The 16,145-nt window shown below is 34.9% G+C and overlaps 1 pseudogene; it reads left to right on the forward strand.

Moving 5' to 3' along the window:
* Positions 1-1,375: 1,375 nt before the first annotated feature.
* Positions 1,376-2,014, forward strand: LOC101586944 (annotated as a pseudogene).
* Positions 2,015-16,145: the final 14,131 nt, after the last annotated feature.

The following is a 16,145-nucleotide window of genomic DNA, read 5'->3' on the forward strand; positions in this document are numbered from 1 at the left end:
TCACAATGTTCAAGCATAATTTTCATCGAGAATGAAAAAAAAAACATGGAGTTTCATGAAAAACAAATTTGACAACATAATAGATGTCTACATTTTAGCACTTATTTTAATAATAGCTTATTGCTTGTTCAAAAATCAAGTTATTAACTCATTCTCTCCCATCTATGTGGTGAGGAAAGTACCCTACTCATCTATACATTATTTTCAAGATATGCCTCTTATAACACAGGAGACCAAGGAACAGAAGGAGGGGAACAGGGCAAGAGGAGAGGAAACATAAAAGAATTACTACATGCATGTGACAAGTTCCCACAAAGACCATAATCACTACTGCAAAATGTCCTAACAAAAGAATTAATATATGAAAGATGCTTAATGTCAGAGTCACTAAGGGTGTGGTGTGTAGGTCAAAACCAGGATGCAACCCTTTACATGTTATTAGAATTTTTAATGTTGAAGACCATAAAATAACCAAGCAGCAGAGCCACAATAAACTTTCAAAGCAAATAGTGAAGGAGAACAGTGGAACAATGTTTTTACTCACCAGCTACTACAATGAAATTTTGGAATTAAGATTTAAAATAATAGTTTCTTACTAAGGATGGAAAATGAAAGAGGTAATCACAGTGAAAACAAAATTAGAAAGCTGGGTGTGGTGGTGCACACCTGGAATCCTAGCACTCAGAAGGCTGAGGCAGGAAGATCATGCCAAATTTGAGGTCAGCTTAGGCTATGTAGCAAGGACGGACCAGCCTGAGCTATGTAGAGACACTGACTCAGAAAGAAAAAAAAATACAAGTAAACAAAAGTAGTAGAATTCTAAAATACTAGCACACTTCAAAGAGAACTTTAGGCCTCTAGTTTAAAAGTGTATCTTTCTATTAGCTATCCCTGAAAGAGCTTCTGCTGCTTTTTTTTTTTTTTTTTTTTTTTTTTGGTGGAACCAGGGATTGAACTCAGATCCTTGCGTTTGCCAGTCAAGTGCTTATCCCACTGAGCCATCTCCCCGGCCCATCTGCTGCTTCTTAAGTGATATCTTTTGCTACCTAGAAAATGAAGGCTAAATTTGAGAAAATAAAACAAAAATATTTTACTCTCCAATCTAGTAAGAAATAATACTGCTCCCGAGGCAGGGGGAACTACACAGTAAAAATCACCTCTAGTTTTACTTCATGGCAACACAAACTTGATTCCTTTAAAACCGACCTTGCAATTCCGTCTCAGGGTTCTTACGAAGGTGGCGTGAGCTCAGGCTGGTTTGGAGTGTGGGCTGGGATTCCGGGGGCTGCAGAGCTCATGGCTGACCAGGCACAAAGGTTATTTGAAACAAATCATCTTATATTTCATGGCTGCATAGAGTTGCTGTGACTCAAACATGGTTATCAGACCAAATCATACAATGTATATCAACAATATGAATAACAAAACTGAAAAAGAAGAATTGAAGCGATCCCTGTATGCTCAGTTTTCTCATTTTGGGCATGTGGTAGATATTGTGTCTGTAAAGTCTAAGAAGATGAGAGGCCAGGCCTTTGTTATATTTAAGGTTCTGGGCTCATCCACAAATGCCTTAAGACAGTTGCCAGGATTCCCATTTTACAGTAAACCAATGCTAATCCAGTATGCAAAAACAGACTCTGATATAATATCTAAAATGTGTGGCCCTTTTTCTGACAAGGAAAAGGAAAAAGAAAAGAAAAAAGCTCAAACTGTAGAACAAACTGCAACATCTGCAAACAAAAAGCCTGGCCAGGGAACATCAACAGCTAATACCCCAGGAAAGGCAGCACCGAATCCTCAGGTCTCTGATTACTCTCCAAACTATATTTTATTCCTTGATAATTTACCAGAAGAGACCAATCAGATGATGTTGTCCATGCTGCTCAATCAGTTCCCTGGTTTTAAGGAAGAACTCTTTGTACCTGGAAGGCATGACATTGCTTTTGTGGAATTAGAAAATGATGAGCAGGCTGGAGCTTCCAGGGATGCATCACAAGGGTTTAAGATTACATGATCCCATGCAACGAAGATCACCCACACCAAGAAATAACCTCAGGATGGGCATCTTTATGGGAATTGGTCTTATTTATGCTTTTGTTTTGATAACATGTGGTCAGGCCATTTTAATGGTTGGGGACAGAGGCAAAGTTAAGTGAAATTTTTGTGCACATCTTAAGTCATGTAGTCTTTCTTTAGCCTTAGTGAACTATGTAATATGAGGCCTTAATTTTGTATAATAAACTTTTATTTGTATTCTAAAAAAATGTGACGAACAACAACAAGAATATTGCCTGGAAAACGACTAGAAGTCAATTTGCTTCACACATATTTTCTGTCCTCTGATTCAGCCATGATGGCTGTTCTCTAGTCAAAAATACAAAAGGCCAAGCTGTGCCGTAAAAGTGATGACTTAGGGGAGCTCACAAGTATTTCTCTAGCCAGATTTTTAAATATGTATATCACTATTCAGAACAGAACCATAAATACTATGTATTTAAATAGCGTTTAGACTTTTTTGTGGTGGAAGTCCGGCAAACTTTGGCAGTAACAGTAGCAGAAAAAAATGGCACATATGTAAATGGTTTGAAAAGGCAACAGAAAAAAATTATAAAGATATGTAAGACTGGGAAATATTTCACATTCTGGATAGTTCTCATTTTCTTTAAAGATATACATTAGAATTATACTTTTTTATGTATTGACAGATTATATTTGTGAATGATAATCACAACATACTGACCCATTTTATGTGTTCAATATTTTCCAATATGATTTTCTTTTTTTGGCAGAACGGGGGATTGAGCTCAGGCTTTTGTGCTTGCCAGGCAAGTGCTTATTCTACTGAGCCATCTCCTCGGCCTTCTATTCTGTTTCTTTTTTCTTTTTTTGGCATCCAATATGATAGAGGATAAGTTATGTTTTAATTTGCTTTTTTATTTATAGTGAGATTGCATAATTTTTGTCTTTTTTATTAATTTTATTGAGAAACAAATAGCAAATGAGATAGTTACAAAACAGGTTAATAGGACAATCACAATAATTAATACATTGCATATTGTTGTCTTCATAGTACTTACTCATAGTACAAGATGCAGACATGATATTCTGTGCAAACACTATTAGTATAAATCTTTCTTCTTATTGAATTAAGAGAAAGTAGCTGAACATCTACCTTAACTATTTTGTATATACAGACATAAAATGGTCCTCTATTTATATACCCCTTTTATGTTTAGTTTTGTCAGAGATGGGTATTCCATTGCCATTTAAATATTGTAGGTGCATGAATTCAGCAAATTAATCCAATGTAGTCCAGTAGTACATATTAGTAATAGGTTATCCGTAGGACTGGCAATGTCAGAAGTCGTTGACTTGAGCCTTGAATAGCTCAGCATATTAATATGGCTTTACTTTTTATACCTCATTTCATACTTTTCTGCTGGATGTTTAAGACCAAGATAAAGCAAGACCTATATAACAAGAAATGTAACTTTTGTATCTGATAAGGTCAGTGAAGTCCCCTCAGGATTTACCCTGAAACCGTGTATTGCAGTTTGTAGATTCTCTATCAGTGTCAGCCATGTAGATGAGTCGTGTTCATTGCTTCACCAATTTGCTCTCTGAAAAAGCCTGAGAGAATGTTTTCTCTCCATGTGTCTCTCCTTAGGCACACTCTGCATCATTGATCATTTTCCTCTGTGGCCCCATAATCTCCTTGATCAGTAAATTTGGGACACAAATGAGTTACAGGATGTTACAGTACAGGTTCTCCTGCGTCCTGAGTCCTCACTGACCTTGAATGGCTAGGGCCAAAATGTTAACTATCCTTGTAGCCCTTCTTTTTCTCTAATTTTTGGTCTGCAAACTTAAGTTGTTAAGCCTCCAAAAGAGAAGCTTAATGATATTATTACCCTATGATGTAGGCAGTTGAGCATAACCTCACTATCTGTCTGAATATCAAACATCTTAGACATAACATGGAACAAGTATTTTCCATCAAGTATTGATATGTTAAACTTTAAATCCCTACAGAATGTGAAGAAAAAAAACAAAATAAAAATAAAATAAATGTTAAAAAATAGGAATAAACAATTGCATATTTTTACACAGAAATTTAGAAATCTAACCATATACAGCATTGTAGCAGGACAGTCCTATGACATTTCTTTCTTGTCTTTTGTTTTCATGTTTTACCATTGAGATTACATAACTTTTAAAACAAATGAGATGCAGCTCAGGATAACATCAAAGAAAAAGGCAACGAATTAAATATTTTCATCATCAAACACAAGAAATGCAAAGCCAAATTAAAAACCATTAAATCTGATAAATTTAAGCTATTGAGAATATACTAAGGATATACTTAAAAATATAAGATAAAAATTAACACAATACAGTACGACATGAAAAAGAAAGATGAAATAGGATAAGAGTAATTATGTAATGAAGAACTATTCAAGGGGAAAATCAAGGACAAATGTAAATAGCATGATCCTTATAAACAAAGAGACTCATTGTTAGAAACCCTGTTTGAGATGAAAAACTATATAATAACTTTATATTAGGAAAAGATGTATAAGCTAGCAATATGCCATGCAAAGTAGGAGAGAAATATTGTCATGATAATTATTAGTCCAACAAAGAGACATCCATTGTTTTTCTATGCATCAGGAGTGAAGGCAGACATAAAACAAAAATGAAACAGTAAAAGACCCTCAAATGAAAATCTAACAAATGTGGAAAACCTCACAATTTTTGAAAACCTACACTTCATTGGTGAAAATGAGGTCAAAGAACATATACAAAAAAGAAAATTATTTCCTGGATGAGAAAGTTCACTTTCATTAAGACTTTCCCCAAGATACCCAAAATTATAGTGAAAATAGAATTGATATTATGCCTTTTTCTTTGTTTCTCTTTCTTTCTTGCTTTCTCTTTTTGTCAAGTTGCAAGTGAAGGACATATTGAGTAAAATAGTAAAAACAAATTAGAAATAATACGGAATTTCATTAAAAATTATGGAAATTCAACAATGGTTGTTATATTGCATATTGTCATCCTCAAATTAGCTGTTCAGATTACCAGATATGAGCATGTAAAATTGGTCCAAAATTATAAAAATTAAAATGGAGCAGGAAAAACTTATTTAAGCATTAACTATGGCTTTCAATAGACTGGTAGAAATCAGCGGTACTTATCCAAGTTATCCTGGGTATATACATATATATTTCTTTTTCCCTTCCTTCTTTCTTTCTTTTCTTTTTCCTTCATCCCAATTGTTCCTTCCCTTTGAACAATGTATTTCCTTCTCACAGTATCCATCGTACCTTCAGATCCTATTACTCTTTCAGGTTCTTACACTACAGAGGCAATATGATGCTTACACATGTGGGTCTGACTTATTTCACTCGTGAATATAGAAAGCCTCAAGTTTATCTTTTTATACCTGAGTTATAAATGCCTTTGTATAAAAATACCAAATCTTTTTTATCCATTCCTGAGGTGCTGGGCATTGGATTACTGCCAAGATTTAGCTATGAGAAGTTGTATTGCTATAAACAAGGGTGCACATATATCACTGTGATATAATGTTTTTAGTTCTTCTGGAAAAATACCTGGGGTAGGGAGAGTAACTCAGTGAATGGGACCTCCAATCCTAGTGTTATGAGGAATCTCCACACTGATTTCCAACATGGTTGTACCAGTCTATGCTCTCATCAACAGTGGGGAAGTGTTCCTTTCTCCCCCACAGTCCCTCCAGCATTTGTCATTGGTTGACTTCTTGATGATAGCCATTCTTTCTGGGGAGGGATGGAATGTCAGTGTATTTGAAGGATTTTGCAAATTATTAATGCATTAAGATGGTGTAAGTAAAGTGAGAATCAATTTAAAAAGGAGACAAAAGAAATTAAAACATTAACTTCTTGTTTTCACAGACCAACAGAAATGCACAGTACAGTTGTCCAAAGCATCCTGCTTATATACGTAGATAAGTCTCTTTCCCTCACTTCCTCTCCTGTTTTTCTCCTCAACTCAGTAACTCCTTTTGAATAAGTTCATTTCCTTTTCTCACTGTCTATTGTACCCTTCAGATTCCTTTTACTCTTCTCAATTTGCTATACATTACTTTGTTTTTTCTTTCTTCTTCCAACTTGACATTCATGTGTCTGGTAATGTGAATAACTGGTGGGAGGACAGCGCTGTGTATTGCAAAAGGTTCTGTGAGATTCATATTGCTCTGTTGAGTGAAAGTCTGCATCACTTGCAATTTTTTCTGTTTTAATTCTAATTTGTTCTCCCTTGAAAGAAATAAAATTTAAAGAACTTGAAAAACAAAACAAAAAAAAAGATAGTGTAGGTAAATTAGAAAAAATAATGAGACTGAACTTAAGTATAATAAAAGTGTAATGTTAGAGTAAATCAAGGAATGTGCTACTGATAGGAGACATTAACATTAAACTATTAGTAATGTAATATATTAGTATTAACAATATACTATTTAGTAATTATATGTTAAAATACAACCATACTTTTACCTTCCTGCATACCAAGTCTTTGTTATCAACAGCCTTTTGAAAAATTTTTCAGTGGTACAAAAGATTGCAAAGTTAGACAAATTAATTCAATCAGTAAGCCTATCTGTCATGGGTTTTGACTTTGTATACATAAATAAGATGAAAAGGGTGCAAATATTATGCACTAACTTCCTGGTTTTAATAGACACTTGGATGGATTACTTAGCTTAAAATTCTAGTTCTTTTTTTAATCACTGTGATTCTGCGAAAAGTATTTCATCTTTCCATGTCCCAATTATCTCGGCTGTTAAATGAGAGTATAATAATGCATTGTTGAAGCAGTCAATATTAATAAATTAATGTGTAACAATCACAAAATCTTAGTACCATACATCATAAGAAGTATTTGTTTAATTCCCATTTCTGAGTCAAAAAATGTTAAGATGGGATGATCACATGAGACTCAACTGATGTCAGTTTGTTTAGGGTATTTTTGTCCTCATAGCTATCACCCTTCTCCTGAAATTGCCAGTCTAGCCTGGACTAGCTGTTCCAACTGTTCGAGGCAAGCCCAGTCACACAAGTTCTTCTCAATTAAGTGTGTACCTCCCTACAGTCTCTTGGTTACAGCTAGTCACAGGATCAAGTATCAAAACAAGAGACAAAACAGATAACCTTCACACATTGAACCTGAATGTTGAAAATATGAATACTTTCAAAATTAACTGAGGTGGTTGAGAAAATAAATTGAGTAGTAAAATATTTAGTATTTGGCATAAAGTTCTCAATCCTTTACTACAATTATCATTTCAGTTATTTTTATTATTTCTTTTTGTGCCGTACTTAGTAGCCAGGTGCCAATCCAAACAATGTGTTAAATTTGTTACTGCACAACCTAAAAAAAATTAATCCCAACAGTTATTTTACTCATAAAGTACAAGGTATCTAAAGAATCAGATATTTGATTTTAATTCTCAGAAGAGAATAGACACAATCTATGTTTTCACACCTAAATTGAATTTTAAAGTATATAAACCCAAAGAAAGAAAATAGAAAAGAAAAAGTGGATACAAAAATGAAAAACACAGTTGCAATTACCTCTTTCATTATTTGGAATACACTAATCTTATAGTATCCTGCTCCGATTGGAATGGCTTCATATATATATTGTTTTAGAATTCTCCCTGCTTTCCTATATGATGATTTTCACATAAATTCCTATAGTTGGTAAAGAAGTATTTATATTATACATGAGGTAATTAAGATTTACATGGCTTTTACCTTGATGAACTTCTTAAGCTAATTAGCAATTGAACTGTTATTATAACCTAAATGTTCTGCTTCTTAAACCAGTGATCTTTCCATTAAACTCAGAACATCCTGGATCTGGCTTAATTGTGGAATAAAATGCATCCACAGGCCTTGCTGATTAACAAAGGTACCACACAATTTTCCTCAGTCCTCCTCACCAATCTGTTCAGCTATAAAACTGCAAGTGTTTACAAGTTCTGGCTTTGGAGAGACACAGAGTGAGCCACAGATTAAGGTGTTTCATTTTCTGGGCAGTCTAGACTAAAAGATGTGATTTAAAAGAATTTGTTTCTCCTGACTTATTTCCATAGATAATTAATACATCAATTACATGCTTTTCCATTTTGCATTCATTTACAGGAAACATAGGTTAAAATTTCAGTTGGTCTCACATAATTATAGTAAAAGTCTTCATTGTATTAGGTAATTGATCTTTCCTTTCTTCATTAACTAATGGTGGGCTCATTTAATAGCTAAATCCATTAAGTTAATTACATATTGAGTCTCCTTGCTGCTCAATTAGAGTATACATAAACATGCAATCTGGTAATTTAATTTCAAATTATAAATGTTAATAAAGTAAAATATTTAACTTAATTTTTAAATGGAAGATTAATTTGAAGTACCTTATGAAAGGAAATGTGCACATACCAGAACATGGCACTTCTAAGATACTGCACAACAACAAATGATATTTTTTATATCCAACTTTGTCTCAAGTCTTAAGATCAAAATGTACATCTTAATTATTATAATCTCTTGATCAGTGGTACTAGTGATTTTTCCAATTTTAGAAGTTGAAAACTTGTTTTATTTATATTCCTCCTTAACCTTTCGCATTCCTCTTTTTTTAAAATTTAGTGCAGGGTCTACAGGGTATCACTAAACAGATCGGACTCATAGTGGTCTGCCTGTGCTCAGTCTCCCAAGAGCTAGGATTACGGGCACATTCTACCATGCCCAGTCTCAATCACCATCTCAGTGTACCCCGGGGAGTGGAGCAGGCATGGAATGCCAGGGATTGAACCCCGTCACTGCGTCTGCCTAAGCAGGCACTTTAATCCACTGAGCTATTTGACTGGCCCTTACCTTTCACATTCTTACAACATATATCCACTTAGTCAATCTGTCCTGCTAGTCTGAAAAGGTGGCTCTAAGTTGCTCCATCTCTTTTCCACTACTGGAGTATCTTTGAACTAAGCCATCAAATGCAGAAGCACGCAGTGCATTAGATCAAGTAAAATAATTATTCATTCTAGCCCACCTCTGATGTTCTCGCTGATTGCATTTGATTCAGAATCAAATAAAGTGAAAAAAAGTGAATGAAGGGTATTGCAAAGCAGTGACATCCTAACTCTGCACTTCACATTTGGGAAAACCCACATAAAGTCCTATGTGCTGAGAGGTAAAGCATATGAGTTGTTATTGTGTAATATTCAGGAAAGGAAATCTGCTTGTCTTTGGGAAAAATGTAATGGTTTGGCTCTCTAATAACTCTACACTACGTATAAATTAAAGATGAACTCTGATGCATTTTATAAAAAGCTTTCAAAACCAGATTAACTCTTTAACCCAGAGGATTCTTTGCTCTAGTTGTGCATCCGTTCATACCTTACTTAAAATATTTCTGGAGTTCCCTTTCTTCCTAAGTATACCACCTCATCTTCTAAGTTCCATTGTCAGGGCAATCATCGCTGTGAACTCTTTCAAGTCTTAAACCAGAGCCAACTTACTTCCTCTATGCATTTTGTAAAAGTATCTAATTTACATCTATGTTATATTATGATCACTAAAAAGTATCTCTCTCTAAAATCATGAGTTCTTGTCCTTAAGTCTTAAGCTCCTAGTAAAGTTTGTTCAATAATAAATATACGAAGCAGTTAAGAAAAACACATCAACTAATAAAAATGCCTTTGGCTCACATCAAAACTAAAAGTTGAGTTGATTCCTGTCTCCATTTTTATGGAATAAAAAGCACATCAAATAAACTGGTTCATTTATGTAGCAGTTTTTATACTGCATCCTGTGTTAAATGGCGTATGATTTCCTATGAGCCAGAATAGTGTTTTGCATGAAGATTGTGATTTGAAGTTAAAGACCGTGGACTTACACCTCACTTTGACATTTTCTTATTATGTGACCTTGTGAAGGTTATTTAACTTCTCTGAGTCTCAATCCTTTCCTTAGAGAAGATGATAAAGTTGGCTTTAATTTATAGACTTTTATAACAGATTGTTGGAACCCCAGGGTAGACCTGAGTCACTAATGAAGACTTATAGCTCTCAGCCCCTTGCTGAGATCTCTAATTTCCTCCTTAACCTGCATGAGTTATTCACATTAAACACACTTGACACCCAGCTTCTTAAAGAAGTTGTGCAGTGAGATTTGGGACTCAGGTAGAAAAACAAGAATTATGTTTTATGTTATTGCTAACACCCTTCCCTGCCAAAGATCTAGGGATTCTCACCAGCAAGTCTCCACTGGTCTGGGAGTCTTTCTAATGCAGAAAGGAGTGAAGGCAGTAACTTGGGTAAAGTTTGTTTTGTCCTACACAGAGATCATGATTCTTCATCTAGGGAAAGAAATAAAAAACTAGATCAGATAATTTTGCTTAAAGAGCATCTCCAGGATAACCAGAAACTTAGAGATAACCTTCACATGTATACAAATTTTACTATCCAGAACCTCCAGGTTGACACAAGAATTTTTTTTTTAAAATAGGCATTGAACTCAGGCCCTTGTGCTTGCCAGGCAAGTGCTTATTCTACTGAGCCATGTCCCCAGCCCCTATACAAGTACTTTGATGCTTTGAAAGTTTATTGTCTTTGTTGTTTCCCCTTTCCCTGTCAGATATGAATGAGCATTACTGAAAAATTCTAAAACCCCTGAGAATAGAATTTATGACTTTTGCATGGGTCTGCTTGGACTAGCAAAGTTCACTCATCGTTTGGAGCTGTTCTTTCTTTTGTTTCTCTTTCTCCCCCCTCTCTTTCTCTTTCTCTAATAAGCTGCCCTTTCCTACCTCCCCATCCCTTTTCTTTTTCCTTTTTCCTCTTTTAATAAATATATTAAAAAACTTTTCCCACACAAGTTAATTAGAGCTTATCATTTCTATTCAGCCTGTGATCTCTGACACAGAAAAATTTCTGATACTTGATGAATATTTTCTTCATGGTAGATTCAAATTCTGAATATTCTTTTATATGTAACTTGTGTTCAGTTACTTTTTTTTATTTTTTACTTTTTATTTTTTGGCGGAACCGAGGATTGAACTCAGGCCCTTGTACTTGCCAGGGAAGCGGTTATTCCACTGAGCCATCTCCCTGGCCCCTACTTCTTGACTTTCAAACCACAAATCATCAAGTGGAGAAAATAATAGTGCTTTTTTTATAGAATTACTCTGTTCTGTCTATAAAGAAAACATTCAAAGATATTAGTTATAAATTACAAATGCCCTAATGTGTATTGTCTCAGTCATCTTTCTCTTGATGCTGGGACAAAATACCTGACACCCAAAATTTAGAAATGAAAGGTTAGCTCACAGTTAGTGGAGATGTCATTCCATACTCAGCTCACTCCAAGGCAGAGTAGCAGCAGTTCACAGAGTTGGAAAACGGCAAAGCAAAAGGAGGAGCGCAGCTGCAGCTTCTTCCAAGCTTCTCTTCCTTCCTTCCACACTGACTGCGAAGACCAGAATTGTTTCAAGGAAGAGGCACCCATAATCCTTCCTCAACTACTTCATATATCCTGTTTGTGCTGAGCCACTCTAGGGCAGGCCCTCCACGCCCTATGGAGAGGCCTCGCAGTCATTGCTGACTGGATTTAGTTAAGGTTTTTACTTCTCAAGTTGATACAATCCATCAGCCACTACAAGCATCTACATAATATAATGTGCTAGAATCAGGCTTAATACCTGCTTCAATGATCAATTTGCTAATATTCAGGGATTTTAGTAGTGAGACAATAAAACTATTGGTATTTGACCACAGTGTATATATAGAGAGAGACCAGGACAATTAGCAAATGCTGCATATCAGGGCTTTAGTTGTTCAGTAACTAATATTAACCAAAATATGCTTATCTATTATATTTATCATAAATAAGTATCTATATTTTGTGACAAAGGTGATATAAAAAATTACTCATAGAGATTAGGGTTTGTTAAGGCAAACAACTGAATGCTATCCTAAGTATTTCTCCAGAAAAATCTGTTCCTTTATGTGGTAGTGATAATAAAAAAAGATAAATTATACTAGAAAATGGAAAAATAGCCCTTGCCCTTGGATAAGAAAAACTTTTTCCATACTTACAAAATTGTTATACAGATTTAATGCAATATTGATAAAAATTCCAATAGTATATCTTAAAGACTTAGAGAAAACAATCTTAAAATTCATTTGGAAATAGAAGAGATTTAAAATAGGAAAGGCAATTCTGGGGAACGAAGGTATCAGAAAGCCTAATTTGAAATTACACTACAAAGCTACTGTTACAAAAATAGCATGATATTGCCATAAAACAGACCTGAAGATCATTGGAACAGATTAGAAGATGCAGAAATAACTCCAGCCATTTATCTTTGGCAAAGGTGCCAAATACATTTAGTCTGTCTAATAAGTGGTGCTGGTAAAACTGGCTCTGTCCCTGCAAAAGATTGAAAATGGACTCATACCTTTCATCATGCACAAAACTAAATTTGAAATAGATCAAAGATCTAAATATTAACACAAACATTAAATTTGCTAGAAAAATGTGCAAAACTCTTGAATACATTGGTTTAGGCAAATACTTTATGAATAAATCCCAAATTGCATAAGAACTATCATAAAGATTTAACAACTGAGGGCCAGCAAGATAGCTCAGCTGTCATATGTTTCTGTTTAGGCAAACTTGGACAAGTTCAGGGACCATGGTTCAATCCCCGGCACCACATGCAATGCCAGCCCCACCTCCAGAGCAGGATGAGCTGGCTACATTAAAAAAATAATTGACAACTGAGATTTTATATTGTTAAGAAGCTTTTTCATCCAAGAGAAACCAGGAACAGAATGAAAAGACAACCCACAAGTTGAGAAAAAATATTTGCCAGTTGTTCCTCAGACAAAGGATTACTATAGAGATTACTTTAAAGAACTTCAAAATAGACTGAACAGTTTGGTGAGGAGCCAGAAAGCTAGCTTCAATGTAGAGCAGCTCAGTGAGTGACCCAGAACTTGGACCTGCATTGCTCAGTGTGCGATCAGACTGGAGAAATTTGGTGGTATTGTCCTCGGAGGAGGGGCTGAGACCTGATGGTGGGCCCTGTGAGCTGAGGATACTGCTACTCTCAGTGGGGCCCAGACTGAGGCCCAGACCTACTAAAAGATTCTTGCTGCATGGAGGCAATAGCAAGTAACTTAGACATACTAGTCCACTGGGAGGGTTAAGCATGGAGGACAGTGCCAAGCAGAAGCAAATACCACACTCTCAACAGAGAAGGCAAATCCTGGGACTCAACAAAACAAAAACATCTGACACAGAAGAGATACCTAAAGAACAGACTCTTTAGAGGGATTTTCTGATTCCAGTGATACACAGCTACCTACAATCAAACTTTAATGAATAAGTAGCACAGAAATCAAAATTAAGAGTACTTTCTGAAATAGAAACTGACAGAATGAAGGAGCAAAATGCAATCTCAGGCTCTGAGTTCACCCAAAACAAATCCAGGAGACATTAGCATAGGAAAAATTGGAAGTCACACTCCTGAAGTCTCTGAATAATAGCAAATGAAGTAAAGAAACAACTGCATAAGGATATAGAGGATATAATATCAGAAATAATCTCCCAGGTAAAAAATGAAATGATAACTATAATGAAAGAATTACTAAGTGTTTCTAAAGAAGACATTGATTAAAAAAATAGGGGGAAATCAAAAAATGATAGAAACCTCCTTGAATGACCAATACAGCAAAGAAACAGAATGCATAGAGCAGATTCAAAGAGATATACAGGAAATTAAAAATTCCATTAAACGTTGGCAAAATCATTTGAATGAAAGTGAAGATAGATGTTAAGGCATTGAAGCAACTGTTGCAGCTAGAGAAAAGGTAAGAAAAGATCTCTTCAAAAAACTAAGATCCAGGAAATAATAATTCAACTGCTGCAAGATGATGCAAAGATGAACATAAGACTAATAGCCATCAATGAGGAAGAAGGAGCCAACACAAATGATATAAAAAGAATATGGGCAGAAGTTATAGCATAAAACTTCCCAAACATGGGGAAACAATCTTACATTTAGTAACTGAAGCATATATAACTCCAAATAATATCAAGCCAATTAAATCTACACCTAGACATATAATAACCAGGATCCCAGAAATTCAGCACAAGAATGACCTACTAAAAGAACTCAAAAATATCAGACCTCCCAAATCTAAAGACTTAACACAAAAATGGACATCGGAGATGTATGTACACTTCTCAGATATAAAAACACAAGTGGCACATAAACATATGAAAAATATTGCACATCACTGGTCATTCAAGAGATGCAAGTTAAAACAACATAGAGATTCCATCTCATCCCACAAAGAATGGCAATCAATAAGAAATCAACCAATAACAAATACTGGAGGTGCTGTAGGGAAACAGGAGCTCTTCTCCACTGTTGGGGGGATTGTAGCCTATTGCACCCATCGTGGAAATAAGTGTGGAGCTTTCTCAAAAAAGCTAGGATTGGAGATCCCATTGGACTCATATATTGCCCTTTTCCATATCTTCCCAAAAGAATTAAAAATATAGTACCATAGTGGTATATGTACATCCATGTAGTTCACCCAAAACAAATCCAGGAGACATTAGCATAGGAAAAATTGGAAGTCACACTCCTGAAGTCTCTGAATAATAGCAAATGAAGTAAAGAAACAGCAGTACAATTTGTCATAGCTAGATCTTGGAAACAGCCTAAATGCCCAACAACTGAGGAACGGATAGAATATGTGGTCTTTTTATACAATGGATTATTACTCAGACATAAAGAAGGATAAACTAGAAACTTTTACTAGTGAATGGGTGCAACAAGAGACCACACTCATGAGTGAAATAAACCAGATGTACATGTTTAAACATCATATTGTCTCTCTAGTGTAAGAAGTTGAAAGAATAAATGAGATTTAAAATATACAATAGTTACTGTAAAATGGCAAGACTCTTCTCAAAGAAAAGAGAAGCTAGGATGGGGGATGGAGAAAAGAAGGAAGGGAAAAAGCAAAACAAACAAACAAACAGTACATATGTATGTATGCCAGTTAAGGTACACTACTAATTTCTCTTAGTTCACTAAAAAGCAAGATTTGTGCTGATAATATTTAGGCAATTAAATGCTAATATTTTGTACTCTGAGCAGCTAAATTGAAGATGATAAGGCACAAAGCATTAACCATTGTTACCCTCCTGCTGTTTTCTTTTGAAATCTATTTTATGGTTTTCACTTTAAAGGAAAAATATTAAAAACATATTCTAGTAAAAAAAAAAAACATATTGCCATTAATCTCCCTCAACATACTCCCACTCACTTTGCAAACACATTTTCCATCATGCTTGTCACTTTCTGCAACAAGAGTCTCATGTCTTCAGTTGCATTTTTTGGCTGTTTTGATGGCCTAATATGATAGATTCAAATGTCATCATTGCATCGTCATTTTTTCGGAAAAACTCCAGAATTGTTACAGTATGAAAAGGGCATGAAGGAATATTATAATTAATTTTTCTGACATAAATGCCATGAATTTTTTTAAAGAGACTACAAATTAGAATTAAAGGAGAAAACTTACAAGTGATACAGATTCTTCTTTAACAAAGTAATAGGAATTTCACAGTATTTGTTATAATACTGAAATATTTTGAATAAATTTGAAACACTGATACAGCCACAAAGACACAGAAAACAATTTCTAGAATTGTCCCAAAAAGGGACAGACAATGAGATGTGTGTTCAAAGTGATAGGGGATGTTTTGAAGGGAATTAATTACAAAGTTTTTAATTCAAGTAATGTTTGAATTTAAATATTCACTGTGTTTATATATTAATTTTAATATAAGAAAATAAGGTACAGATAGGCAGTTGCCTATCAGTATGTTTCTAGATTTTTTTTCCATTGGATGAGCATATACTGTGTTATAATAACTTGTGTCCCTCAAGAGAAGAAAAGCACGAAGATTCAATCACAGAAGTAAAATTAGTGGCAGGGGAGATACCTCAGCAGCATGAGACCCTGACTGGCAAGTGCAAGGTCCACAGTACTAAAGGAGAGAGAGAGAGAGAGAGAGAGAGAG

Source organism: Octodon degus, unplaced genomic scaffold, assembly GCF_000260255.1.
Source record: "Octodon degus isolate 3935 unplaced genomic scaffold, OctDeg1.0 scaffold00094, whole genome shotgun sequence".
NCBI lineage: Eukaryota > Metazoa > Chordata > Mammalia > Rodentia > Octodontidae > Octodon > Octodon degus.